Source organism: Triturus cristatus, chromosome 11, assembly GCF_964204655.1.
Source record: "Triturus cristatus chromosome 11, aTriCri1.1, whole genome shotgun sequence".
NCBI lineage: Eukaryota > Metazoa > Chordata > Amphibia > Caudata > Salamandridae > Triturus > Triturus cristatus.
In genome coordinates, this window is record NC_140594.1 from 263,605,793 (window position 1) to 263,619,223 (window position 13,431).

The window sequence follows — 13,431 nt, forward strand, 5'->3', positions numbered from 1 at the left end:
TGATAATTAATCAAATCAATCTTTATCTAATTACTGCAAGTTAAATCATTTGTTATTCAAGCCGCCAATCATCATATTTACCTATTCTGGCTAATTGTCGTCCTCCAAGTCAAAATTGAGCATCAGTTCAGTCCATCAAAGATTCAGGGAAACAGCTGTCCTGCAGCGTCACCGTCCTCTCCGTCAGCATATCGTCAAGAAAACGAAAAAGCGAATGAGCTAAAAGACCTCACTATTCTACCATAATTTATAGTGATTTCAATGTTAAAAATGTAACAAATATTGTGTTTCGTCTTTTCTGATTGGATGATTTAGGGTCATCCGTTGTAGTTCTCATAGAATATTGTCCCGTATGTCATCACACTTGCTGGTTCCGTTTTTTTAAAGACAGTCTTTATTCCCAGGAAACTGGCTGGCTTCCTAGGGCGACCTTGGTGTGTACAGTCTGGTTAGGGTCATGACGAGGCCATTATTGCTGGCGTTAGCGCAGGTGCACTTCACCCAAAACCTCGTGGAGCGTCGTCCGTCACGTTAGGTACAGGAGGCAGCCATCTTGTGGCAGGCCCAAATGGTCAACTTAAGCAAAAGAAACACAAAACGTAATTAATACATAGAAATGGCTAATAAAATGTTATTCCCTCGCTAATACCCATATGTGTGTGTATTTATCTAGCAGAAAGCAACACTCAAAGCGATTTATACTCACTTAATAAAGCACAAATCACAAATACATCACAAAGGCAACATATATCATGCAATATTCTAATTGTCTATTATTAATATGCGTACATATTTAGTTTACCTGTTAATTAAGCCATGCAAATGCATTCCCACGTGTATTTCAGTTATTATTAATACTTCGCACTTCAAACAATTAATACGGTTATAATTAATTAATTAATCTAATTAGTATAAACATGCAAATTGGGGAGGGTATACAACAATTTGCATTACCCGCTCAAGCAATTGCACGGTGAGAGATGCAACAGTGTGAGAGTAGGGTAAGAAGATGGACTGCAGGGTGAGTGAGGTGACCATATGAATTTGGGTGTGGATGTAAGTGCAGAGTGGGACGAATTAATGCATGGTTAGTGATGGGCAGATTGAGCAGCGAGGGGGACATGTGAGGGAAGTGTTACATGAGTACAGGTGAATAGTGTGCTCGTGTGACTGCAGGGTGAGGTACAGGGTGAACAGCACAAGTGCATCGTGAGTGCAGAGTGATCACTGTGAGTGCAGGGTGAGCGGGTAAATGGTGTGAGTGCATGGTGATCAGTGTGAGTGGATTTTGATCACCGTGAGTGCAGGGTGAGCGTGAAAGTGAAGGATGAGAATGAGGAGTGAGTTGTCTGAATGCTGGGTGCATTCCCAGACACTTGTAGTAACTCAGCATGCTACTGATGGCAGCGTAGGGTTTCAGATATATGTTAAACTATTGCAGTAATTTATAGCCCTATTTAGTGTCAAGATGAGGTCTTTGCACGCTCTTTAAACAGCACATTGCTGGCATTTTCATTTTGGCAACCCTACTTTATATTCCTTATTATGAAATGCATTCTCATACTATGGAAGTAAATGCAAAATACAAATATAAGGAATAGGCAGAGTGGGGGTACAGGAATTGGAGGAAGAAAACAACGCCTCGATAACCATTTCACAAAGGTATGTAAATATGCAAATGGTCTTTAAAGACCTGTGAAAAACTCACACTGCCCAGCCGAGCCCACAGCAGCTCGAGGTGCAGCAGCCCAGGCTGAGACACACGACGGGGGGGGGGGGTGCCTGATGCCCTTTTAGCCCTATGGGTGTTTCACGCCTGAGTCTTAGGATCTTTAAACGAGTATTTGCCATGCAATCGGTCTCGCATTTGTGAAAGTTAGAGCTATTGTCATTGTAAATGATACTGTTTTTTAAATATTTTGTTTGTAGTAGAGTGGACGTATGTTGTAAACTCAGTCCAGCCAACCTTAAAATGTCAGTATCATAGAGAAGAAATCCATGTTTGCTTGTCCCCTCTGCCTATTTTAGCAGAAAGAGCAATTAAGTTTGCAGTGGACACTAAACAAAGTGGTCAATGTTGTATTTTTTCTTACCAGCTATTGTACGTGTCCTTGGCGCTGTACATCTACAATACAATACGTTAAGCCGAGTACTTGAATACTGCTTAGTAATATCAGAAAGCACTTTTCAGCAAAGTGCAAATTGATTTAAATGAGGTAATAAATAGGCTGATCTTCTGCATTACTTCTCTTTTGTGCTCAAAATCCACTGGGCTCCCTGCCACCCCTCCCCCTCCCGTCAGCTCAGCGCAGGGAAGGGGGTTCACAGGAAGCGAGCAGGCATCTCCGCTGCTTTACTGCAGCGTCCACTCCAAGCATCAAGGCCGCCGCCCCCCCCCCACCCCCGCTGCCAAGCATTTTTGCTTTCTAGCAACATTAACGTGTCGGTAATAGCCCGCCACTAATCAGTGGCGTAAGGCAAGCTGACACACCGCCTCTTGCAGAATGTGAAGAGGGGCCCGAGTCTCCCATACCTCAGAGATATTTATTGCCCTAAAATAGAATGCCCCACCCCTCCAATGGATTGAGGGGCTTTGGAATGGTTAGGGACCTTGTGTTACGCCCCTGCCACTAACTCGTTAAAGGCTCACCAGTGATTGAAGAAAGAAACAGGCACAGGATGTCTGCCTCAAAATTCAGCGACAAAGACACATCAACAACCACAAGGCCTTTTGTTTAGAAAATGTGTAAACACATCTGCCAAAAATGCCAACTGCTAATGTATAAAGATGCACTAAACCACCAATAGCTATCATAGTTATATATATTTGCTTAAAAAACGTTCTAAACACTTTCTTGAGAGAAAAAAATGTTAGTTAATTCCACCTGCTCCCTTCTGATCTCCCTGCTCTGTGCGCCCATCTTTCAACCAACATCCGCGTGCCAAAAGCAAGACAGTGCTTCCTGAGGGAGCAGGTCACAAGCCCACTCGTCCCTGTCAGCAGCACGGCCCCTAACGAACTCTGTTCCTGGAGTTAAACGTCACCCGCAGCGCGGCTCAAAAGCACAGGCTGACCTCAAGAGGACTTCACAGCGAGGGGCGGCCTTTCCGTATCTTCAGCACAGCAGTCTCAGGTTGAGGGGAGCATGGCTCACAGCCACCACATAATCCGTGAGTGCGCCTCGTAGCAAAATGATTGGGGTCACTCAAAAAGCGCCAGGTTACAGAGAGTGCATCTGGTGGCCCAGACATGCTCTCTAAAGTTGTTTACAAGTTGCCATATTGCTGATCTATTGTTGATCTAATCCAAAAAAGGAGCATTCTAAAGAAAGCTGTACAAAACATTACACAGAAGGTTCACAAAACAGTGGGAACCTTCACAAAACTTGCAGGCTGCAAATAAAAGAAAGAGTGCCCAAATAAAGGGTGAAAGCCTTCAGAGAAAGAATACTCTTAATAGGGCAATACTCTAGGGGAGGAGCAAGATACTAGAAGGTGGGACAGATAAAGACAATAAACCATAGAAAAGCAAGCTTTTAGGAATGACACGCACTTGAACAAATCGGCTGTAGGAGCGGAATGAAAGCCCACATACTGAGCACAGCATGTCTCAACGAGACAGCGCATGTGCTGCCTAGGCGAGACATAAAAAGTTTGACCCCCCCTAACGTTTGTTCGGGTAGCCAGCTTCCAAGAGATTTACCTTTTTAGCAAATAGTATATTACATTTATGGACTTGCAGGTTCGCTTTTGACTTTATAACTGTAGGAAAGTAGGATCTGCTTCTTATGGTTACCCACACTTTTTGCTTGATGTTGCACTGGTTTTGACTAGTCTGACTGGGATCCTGCTAATCAGGACCCAATCTATCTCCTTTCTCCTTTAAATTGTTACAACTGTACTTTGGAACACTCCAGATTGGATACTGGGGTACCCTTATCAGTCCCTAGTATATGGTACCCATGTACCCAGGTCAGGGGTACCCCAGAGGCCTCCCATGGGCTGACGCATGTATTATACCACCCATGAGAGGCCATGAAAAATGGAACTACAGGTCTGCTACTGTAACCTGTGTAAGCTGGTGCCTGCACCACTTACTTTACTATATCTATAGGTCACTACACTTAAAACTTATAAGTCACCCCTGTAGCAGGCCTTATCAATCCCGAAGGCAGGGTGCCGGGTTTTTAGTGAGAGGGTGCCCCTGCATGAGCAGAGCCTCTCTGCAGCCTTCAGAGACCATTCTCCCGGGTTGTCTGTGACTCAGCCGGACATAAAGGTAGAGGTGCATTAAAACCTCGCGGTAAATGCTATCTCGAAAATGGCTGCATAGAAACATATAGTGTTTGGTATGAAACACCTTGGAATCATACCTCCCACACCGGTAACCGGTGTGTGGGGTATGATTCCACCATTCTGAAGCGAGCTTCGTGGGGTCACTGGTCAATCCGGTGCCAGCCTTCTCGACCCGGTCAGCACAAAACAGATGCTGCCGACCAGAGACACCTTTCTGCCCTGCTGCTGAGACAAGCTCTAGCAGAGGAAGGCAGCACAATAGGCCTCCTGTCACAGAGGGTGTGACCACCTTCCAGACAGGATTTAGTGTGTTGGGGCTGGGTTGGTGCACTCTGAGAGTGCCTGAAAGTCTACACTGGGGCACATTTGGTGTCCCTATGCATAGTCCAGCTCAAACTAGTTCTGGGAGCCATTGGATCCTGCTCTGGCGCGAAACTGGACAAAGGACATGGGTGTAACCACCCCTCTGTCCTGACCCTCCAGTAGGAGGGTCCGCCAAAACTGTCCAACCCTTTCCTGTGGGTACAAAAGGGCTTACCTTTCTGTAAGACTTTAGATTTTACGTGGACAAGATTCTACAAGAAGAAACCACTGACCTTCGACCGTCTGGACACTCTGGACTTCGCTGGATTTCGACTGGGCTCGACTTCGTCTCCCTCTCCATCCAAAGCTTTGTCTGTGCCCTTGCTCCATACAGGCTCCGTGCAGGACCTGTGGTGCACTAAGGACAACTGAAGAATCTCCCTTGGAGTGAAGGAGTCACTCCCTAGCATCCGCAGGCACCTTAAAGCACCTGAACAGTCTGCTGCTGCCGAGTTCCTGTGGAAGATTTCAGCAACACAGGAGGTGGGTTTTCGAAGGTCCCTGAGGTCGATCTGCCTTCTCAGCAAGTTTGAGGCCAGTGTCCCTCGTGGGGACTGCATAACCCGAACCCCTGTGCACCGCGTCCATTTGTCGTTGCATATGCTTGTTGGCGATTCCCGAGCTTGTGCATTGGACTCCATGTAGTCCTGACCCTGAGCAGTATTTGCACCAAAGAACTCCGACCTCCTTGGACTGAGTGCTCCGTGGGCTGGTACTTTGCAATCTTGCTCGAGGTCCCCTCGCGACTCCTGGTCATTTGGCCTGTGGTCTGTGATTTCTATTGGGCTTTCCTGGTTGCTCCAGACGTGCCCTGACTCCCCATTGTTTGGTGAGTCCTCTGGACCTTGCTGGTCCACACTGTAATCTGCTCGGCCTTCTTGCGTGGGTTGCTTCTGCCAAGGCTTGTTGGTGCACCAGCCAGACACCAACCCCTCAGCACTCGACATGCTTTGTGGGACAGCTCGCATCTGGCTCCTGGTCGTCCTCGACGTCTCCTGGTCTTTGTGGCTGCAGAGTCAAGCATCCCTTCTTCGCACCTGAAGCTCCCGACATCGGTGGGCATTCGTCTACTGAGCCCCTGGTCACTCTGAAGTGATCCAGGCTTGGATTCCACTGGACCCTTTTCACCTTCATGGCAGCAGTACTTCTTCGCAGCCCTCCATTGAGAACAACGGCGGTTTCCGACACCTCTCCAGACCTATGCACCCGGCTCCTCTGGGATAGGTAACTCGGGTAGTACGGTATTCGCGGGTGGGGTGATTTCCAACCTCTTAAGTTCCAATGGGTTTCGTCGAAGTCCTTCCAGAAGGGTCCTTAAACTGTGTAATTGCAACCGCGACTTCCCTATAGCATTGTACGGAGCCCGCTGTTGTGTTAGCACACTGCACTCGTCTTCCGTGGGGGTCCCTATTTTCTCACCTTGGGTGGTTCCTTGGACTCCCATCGATTCTACGTGCTCCAGACCTTGTCTTGATCCGAGTTGTGGTTGTTATACCACTATTTTAGTTTATGGTTTGGTCTCCCCCTGAAGCCCACTGTGTATTGTGCTACTTACAACTGTTCTATTGATCTCGTATTGTGTGCTTTGTGTTCTATCCTTGTGTAGAGGATACTAAAGAGTGTTATATTAATAAATACATATTTTTATATAACTACTGTGTGGTTCTCCTTTCATGTAGTCAATATAGGAGGGGATATTCTGGTAAAGCAAGCTGCTTTACATTTCTTCAAGATTAAGCCTGAAGGCTGCTCTCATCAGCTACCACTAGGATAGCTTTCTAAAGGTTATCTTTGACCTTCATACATCTAAAGGTTCGTTTGGACGGGTGCAAGGTGCTCACTTTAATTAGTGGACAGCATATACCAGGCCAACTTCTCAAATTGGTGTGCAGCCATTGGGATTCAAGCCTGCATAGTTTTACCAGATAAATCTCTATGTATTGATTAACTGAAAACCACTAGAGTATTAAGGCACATATAATACTTAAAGATTAGAATAAGTAAGTTCTACTTCACTTAGGGTTGGGTAAGTTAAGGGTCTAGCACACTCTTTCTCCAACTTAAGAGAGTTTAGTTCCCACTAGGTTAGGTACATGCATACACCACACCACACTTAGTTATGTCTTCTAAAGGAGAAGCCAGTGGCTCTCTGCCTTCTAGGTAAAATGGTCTTACATTTCAGGAATTGAAAGCCATGTGTGTTTCTAGGAAGCTGAAGACAGGGAGAAATGCCAACACCCAACGTCTCATTGAGGTGTTACTCTTAGATGACCTTAGGAAGACCCCAGGGTCAGATGAGGAAGAAAGAGTGGGTGGGACAGGGAATGAAGACAGGTCAGGAGGTGACACCTTTTATGACCTAGACTCAAACACTGGCCAGGAGGATCAAGATGATTCCCACCTGGACAACTTAGATCTTCAGGAAGAGGGTGGATAAGGCCCCAGTGGCCATCTCTTTACTCCTCCTGGAAGAGTGCAGAGTTTACCAAGTAGATCTAGATCTCCCTCTGCAGAATCTGACCATTTAGGACATTCTGTAGGGACCTCCATATCTCATAAGAGAGACAGCTGTTATGACAGACAGTACCAATTTCTAGAGCTTGAGAAAGTCAAGCTTAGGCTCAAGCAAGAGCAATTGACCTTAGATATGGAATCCCTAGAACTCCAGAAGGCTAGAAAGAAATTAGGACAAGAGTCCCATGGGGGCAGCAATAGTGTCCCTAGGGTTAAGGAGTACACTTATGACAATAGGAACCTGAGCAAGATAGTCCTTCCCTACCATGGTGGGGATGACATCCACAAATGGATAATTGTTTTAGAGAGTGCCTGTAAAGTACAGGGGGTCCCTCAAGAGCAGTGGGCAGCAATCTTGTGGCCCTCCTTGGCTGACAAAGGTAGAGATAAGCGCCTCGCTGTTAGAGAAGAGGATGCTGACAACCATGCAGTCCTGAAGAGTATTCTCGTTGATGGGTTTGGCATAACCACTGAACAGCACAGGATTAAGTTCAGAGACACCTAGAGGACACAGATTCAGGACTGGATAGACTTTGTAGATTGTGCTACTGAGGCTCTGGAAGGCTGGTTATGTGACAGCAAAGTGAATGATTTCAAGCGATTGTACAGTTTGATTATGAGGGAGCAGATCCTTAATAATTGCCAAAATCAGTTGTTGCATCAGTACCTGGTTGACTCTGATCTGAATTCTCACCAATAATTGGGAAAGAAGGCAGATAGGTGGGTCAGAACCAGGGTGAAGCAGAAAAACCAGACCACAGGTGGTGACCAGAAGAAGCAAGATGCTAAACCTTCAGATAAGGGTGCGGAAAAGGGTAAACACCAGAAGTCTTCATCAGGGCTCCAAAAACCTACATATGGGGGGAGTCACAGTCTAACAAAGGTAAAGGCAGAAAGAAACCTTGGTGCTTCCTGTGTAAGGAGAAAACCCATTGGACAAAAGATGCCAGTTGTCCAAGGGCCAAGGCTCCCCCTACCCCAACCACTGCCCCTAAGGCAACTGTTCCCCCTAGTTCAGCACCAAGTGGTGGTTCAGGGAACACGGGTATAGTAGGGTTAACCTTGGGATCTGGGCCTAGTCAGAACTCCAGCTCAGGCTGTTCTTGTCTGTGATGGAGGCATTGATTTTGCCTCCTTATTTGTGAGCCCCAGTAATCTGGGCAAATACAGACAACAGCCTTTGATCAATGGTAAGGAGGCCATGGCATATAGGGACACAGGAGCAAGTATCACAATGGTGACAAAAGATCTTGTGAATCCTGACCAGATCATACTTGGTGAGCTGCACCAAGTGACCAATGCTGACAATGTCAGGACAGATGATTCCTTGGCAGTTAATACCTTGACCGTGGCGCGAATTCCGCCGCGGTGCTGGTGATTTATTGAGTGGGCGGGTTCGGACAGCCCCCGACCGTCCTCCGCACACGCCCACTGTGACATCCGTCCGACACATGGAAGAGGTTAATTTCCGCTGGGGAGGGGTAACTGGCCCTAAGACGGTTGTGGTTAGCTCAAACCTCCTGTGGAATGCTTGTTGGGCAATAATTTGGAAGCGTCAGCCTGGGCTGAAGTGGCACTCAGGACGGGAAACATCCATTACCACGCTGGCATTGCATAGCAATGCCTTTACATCGCGGGTAATACAACGCAAGTCATTACAACGACTTGCGCTGGATGGTGCTCTAACCTTAGGAATAGTATGATTTACTATTCCAACACCTTCCCTACTGTACGTAGACTGGTGTTGGAATAGTAAATCATTCTATTCCTAAGTCCAGGAAAAATGGACCAGGTGCCTTCCAAGAGAAGGAGCAGTAGGGGTAAGATAGTGTCTTCCCCCCAGACTCAGAGTGAGGATCAGTCTCCTGAGGAAGATGATTCCATTCCCTGTGAAGGAACTGTCTCAGAGGAACTTGAACCTGATCAGGTTGAGTTCTTGGGGACAGGGGGCGCTTCCAGGGCAGATCTGAGTCAGGAGCAGCACAGCTGCCCCTCTCTTAAACCCCTCAGACAGCAAGCTGCTGCTGAGGCTGCTGGGAGTGCCAGTGGGTCCCACAGGATCTACTGGGATGAAGGGCTCCTTTACTCAGAGGGTAGAGACCCCAAGCCTGGTGCCACAAGGAGGTTGGTCATACGTCTGAAGTTTAGGGGCTTCCTACTGAAACTGGCACATGATATCCCTTTAGCAGGACACCTAGGCCAAAGTAAGACTTGGGACAGGCTTGTCCCTCATTTTCACTGGCCTCACATGTCAGAAGACACAAAGGAGTTTTGTCGTTCTTGTACCACCTGTCAAGTCAGTGGTAAGGCAGGTGGTACCACAAAGGCCCCCCTGATACCACTACCTGTGGTGGGTGTTCCCTTTAAGAGGGTTGGGATTGACATAAGTGGTCCCATGGATCCTCCAACTGCCCCTGGGCACATATATATTCTAGTGGTGGTGGACCATGCCACTAGGTACCCAGAAGCAATACCCCTTAGGGACTTTTTTCCAGAGTGGGTTTCCCTAATGAGGTCTTAACTGACAGAGGTGCAAACTTCATGTCAAGTTACATTACTGCTATGTAGAAGGAGTGTGGAGTAAATTACAAATTTACCACACCCTATCACCCACAATGCAATGGGTTAGTTGAAAGGTTCAACAAAACCCTGAAGGGCATGATCCTGGGCCTCCCAGAAAAGCTTTGGTGAAAATGGGATGTCCTGCTGCCCTGCCCTCTCTTTGCCTACAGATAGGTTCCTCAGAAAGGGGTTGGCTACAGCACTTTTGAACTTCTGTTTGGACATCCAGTTAGGGGTCCCGTGTGTTCAGTGAAGGAGGGATGGGAGTTACCTATCAAACCACCTAAACAAGACATAGTGGACCATGTACTTGGTCTCCGCTCCAGGATGGCTGAGTATAGGAAGAAGGCAAGTAAAAACCTTGAGGCTAGATAAGAGTTACAGAAAGCTTGGCATGACCAAAAAAGCTGTACTGACTATGTACCAGCAAGGACAGACGGTATGGGTGTTGGAGCCTGTGGCCCCAGCAGCTCTCCAGGTCAAATGGAGTTGACCCCATACCATTCTTGAGCAAAAGGGAGAGGTCACCTGCCTGGTGGTCCTTGGAACTCCCAGGAGCCCCCACAGGGTGCTCAATGTGAATAGGCTCAAACCATTTGTTGACAGGGCAGGCATGGGCATGCTCATGGCTCCTGATGAGGGACAGGAAGAAGAGAGTGACCCACCCCCTGACCTCCTCTCACACAACCCTGATGATGGCTCAGTTGATGGTGTAATTAACCACCACAGGGGCAGCCCTAACCACCTGAACCAGGGGCAATCAATATTTTATCCTATCAATGGTTCACAGCATACACAAAATACTCATTTAGAATCACAGATACTTAAATCAAACAACACTAAACACCTAAGGTGAAAAAAGAAAGTATAAAAATAAAATAAATAATAAAAAATGTGGCCCTTATATAGGAAACAATTTAGTTGTAGGAACATATAAAACATTCTTTATTTAATAAACATTAGTATTGTGAGGCTCAGACATTTAAGCTGGTACATATAACAATTAATAGACATACACAACCAGACAAGTGGCATACAAAAAGAGGTTACATAAAAGTCGGAGTTCCAAACCAACACTGAATCTACAACACACAAGACAATGTGTCCTCCATAAATTGTGGCCACAATTGCGTCAACGGCGTTTTGACCTTTGTCATAAGTACATGGTCATCTTCAGGACTGATAAATAACTCAGTTGTTGTTCTTATACCACTATTATAGTATATGGTTTAGTCTCCCCCTGGAGCCCAATGTGTATTGTGCTACTTACAACTGTTCTATTGCTCTCGTATTGTGTGCTTTGTCTTCCATCCTTGTTTAGAGGATACTAGAGAGTGTTATATTAATAAATACATATTTTTATATAACTACTGTGTGGTTCTTCTTTCATTTAGTCAATATAGGAGGTGATATTCTGGTAAAGCAAGCTGCTCTACATTCCTTCAAGATTAAGCCTGAAGGCTGCTCTCCACAGCTACCACTAGGATAGCGTTCTAAAGGTTATTTTTGTCAGTTAGCGAAAAAGCAGAGAATGGCTAAAGATGCCATATGTGGATACTGCCATAAAATTAGAAAGCCACATAACACCCACCTTAGATGGAACCCTTGCAGGCCTAGTGGTTTTCAAAGCTAGACTTCAACACAGGATATCACCCACATGAACAGGATTCCAAGTCCTGAACTATCCATATCCTCGCCACACATGGGCACCTAAAGATGTAAATAACACTCTGCAACAGAGTGGCCTTTGGGGTGCTCTAGAACATCAGGTCTGCCTGAGGTCCTTAACATGAGCGACAACAAGCAATAACGAGACTAGATCACAGATAGTTAGGGCAACATTTGGCAGCAACATTTGTTTTTGGGAGAGGAGCCCAGCTGGGTAGAAGACCATTTCCAGACATCACTACATGAGCATGGAACTTGCTGTTGTCTCATCTGCTCAAAATCTACAAATATTCTACATTTTTTATAAATTGTTGAAGCCTTATCTATTTAAGATGATCATGTATTATGTCTTCTCTCTTTGTAATGGGGTACGACTGGGACTTAGGCTTGCTTGTTCCAGGACATTCCCATGCTTTATAAATGCATTTTAAAAATGGACAACTATAGAAGCTGAAGAAGAGCTATCCTAAAGTTTATACAGGTAGATTAATTTTTGCATCTGGTAGTGGTGTGTTTAAGTCTTACAGACCTAATACCGAAAGCAACAATCTGATTTCTACCTCATGTGGGTCAAGAGCACTGGAAGGAATCAGAGGCCAGCGAATCTCTGAAGACATGAAGGGACTCGATAGGTAATTATTTTACATAGGCTTTTGTATAATACACATATGATTTAAAAAAAAGTCTACATTTCAACGTGCAGCCTTTGCAATGAACTGATTCCTTCAGAGACGTTCTCCCTTTTCTTGATTTTCAAAACAAGACGAGTTACAGTCTTTAAATAAAAAAGGAAATCCAATTTAAAAAAAAACCTTCTTAGATAGCATTTCCACAGTCCAGTTTGGAGTCAATCAGAGCCCCTACTGTCATCTTGGGATGATTTGGGTTGATGAAGGGGATGGCTTGTTTCAGTTGTTAAAGAAAACAGCTATATTCAATAACAGTCAATATGAATATTGAATTTCAGTTCCGCATGCCATATCACACCGACATTTTGTGTGTGCTTGAATAATTAGGGATGCATATCATGTCCAAGGGCTTTGGGAAGGTTATTGGAATCTTTATGTTAATACTGTTACCCATTAAAGGCACTTCTCCCTTGGATCTACCGGGCTTCAGACCGCTGCGGCCCATATATGCAGCCACATCCTCTAGTCCGTATTGGAGACCTCGAAATCATAGTGTGGTCCATTGATATGTACATAACCTGTGTTATAGGTCCATGTATGAATGATATTGAAGATTTCTCTACTTTAGAATTCTAAACAGGGCTGTCACAAAGATGTTAAAAGAAGGGAAAATTGAGACTCTTGGAGGACTCTACTCTCAATCTACACTCCAATTGAAAGAAAGGGACCCAGTTTAACATATTTTGTTCTTCCAGGTAAGAAGTATCTGAATCACTATGAAATGGGTTGAAAACATGTGTAAATGGATATTCAGGAAAGGAAGAGTTTATCTTCACCTACATCATATGCTCCTGAACGATCAGCATCAATTTGAAGAGTAATTTCCCCTGATCTTCAGCAGCCAAGATTTCATTGATAAATTAGATTACTATGGCTTCCGTACCAAAGAATGGCCCAGAATACTTGACTGATGGCTTTCCAACAGATCTAATGTGCCTGCAAATGGGATACTACTCATTTTTCATTAACTTTGGACAGCCGTACAATCTGGTAATAGCTACAGACTGCAGGCCAGACATACACTGCAAGAGTTAAACACACAGGGGTAACCCTATAACCCAAGGAACCTGGGCCTCGTCAACATAATATAAACAATGGTTCCAAAGGGAAGCAGTTACTTACAATTGAAATAAATCAAACAGCAAAAAATCAAAAAGAATCACAAAACACAGCATTAATAGATCAACCAAATAATCAATATTACACAATGAATTACAATTCGAAAAAACAACAATTTATTCTTTGGATTTTCATTTGGATATCAACTCATTTGAATATGGACAAAAATGAAAAGGCTGTATATACAATATTTTTAGAAAAACGACGCAGTGACAAAGTG